Source organism: Mastomys coucha, unplaced genomic scaffold, assembly GCF_008632895.1.
Source record: "Mastomys coucha isolate ucsf_1 unplaced genomic scaffold, UCSF_Mcou_1 pScaffold5, whole genome shotgun sequence".
Classification (NCBI taxonomy): Eukaryota; Metazoa; Chordata; class Mammalia; order Rodentia; family Muridae; genus Mastomys; species Mastomys coucha.
The window spans coordinates 59,086,928-59,088,167 of record NW_022196911.1 but is presented as its reverse complement, the minus strand read 5'-3'; the positions used below and the strand labels follow the sequence as shown (position 1 = coordinate 59,088,167).

General features: G+C 47.5%; 1 protein-coding gene across 1 annotated transcript in view; it reads left to right on the top strand.

Moving 5' to 3' along the window:
• LOC116078678 (heparan sulfate glucosamine 3-O-sulfotransferase 3B1-like) overlaps positions 1-1,240 on the top strand; it is a 36,261-nt gene that overhangs the window by 33,681 nt on the left and 1,340 nt on the right. The window lies entirely within an intron of this gene.

The following is a 1,240-nucleotide window of genomic DNA, read 5'->3' as shown; positions in this document are numbered from 1 at the left end:
GATGACCGGCCGCGACTTTGGCTGGGACTGAGTCTCCCCTCCCAGCTTATGTATTGAGAAGAGAGTATATGTATGTAAAATGTACAGAAATCTATTTTATAATAATTTATTTTTAATTCACGAGCAATTAATTCACTAAGCTGCCTAGCCACAATCTGCAGAGTTTGAATCACGGTCTGTTTAACATTCCAAAGTGTTTAACTCCATTATTTTGTTCTGTCCCTCACAATCGATGGTGCTTCCGTGTTCTCTTCCCCGCTCCCCACTGTATTTAAGAAGAAGAAAAGCACAACTTGAGAATTTTTGTTACGGGTATTCAGCCATCAATCACCTTGGGTCTTCCACCTGCAATCTCCTTGGGTCTTGGCTGCCCCGGCTGGTTGTGGTATTTTCTTGCCTGGGTACCTCCTGGACTTTACTGGGCTGCCTCAGCGTGCTGTAGTGGGAAGGTGGAATTCACTTAAGCAGTTCATTACCCTCAGTGATGTAGCACCGAGGTGCATTTCTCTCGCCTCCCTTACAGGAATGTCCTTATGACCCCGACTCTCCTCCTGCTCTCTACCCTCTGCCCATTTTTTAGCTGGAAGTGTATGCAAACACTTGATTCCTTTCCCAGGTCCCATGAGTGAGGGGCTTGGGTGCTGCTTTACAAAATAAATAAATAAATAAATAAATGAAAGGTGACATCTCCTTGGCGTAAGAGGGTGCCACACTCCTTTCTTCAGTCAGACAGTTATGCTGTGACACACCAAAGAGTCTCCCAGGATTCCATACATAGCCAACGGCACAAACCTAGATACTGAATGTTGACTCCCATAGAGGTGAGATGTTACCCCTTGACACGCAGCATTTATAGAGGTGTTGCTGTGTGTGGACCCACCTAGCGTTGGGAAGGAAGCTCATGGCCTCAGTAGAGAGAGATGGCAAGCAGCCCGGAAGGGGATGCCCAGCACTACAGCCAAATGCCTCTGATTTCTTTAGCCCATCCCAGAGATTAGGACATGGTCTGTAGGCAGTGTCCACAGCAGGGTTTGAAGGATGGTCCTATTGGGCCCAGGCTGGGAAAGCTGGCTGTGTGCTACTTGTAGGTACTCAAGTCTGACTCTTGCGCAGCTTCCTCTGCGGGAGTGGAGACTTAGCAGAGAAGTTGCCAGCTTTGCTGCTAGGACACTGGAGGGTCCTTTGGCTAGTTAGTGGCAGTTGGATAACTGTACTCATGTGACATCATGATATATTCAGT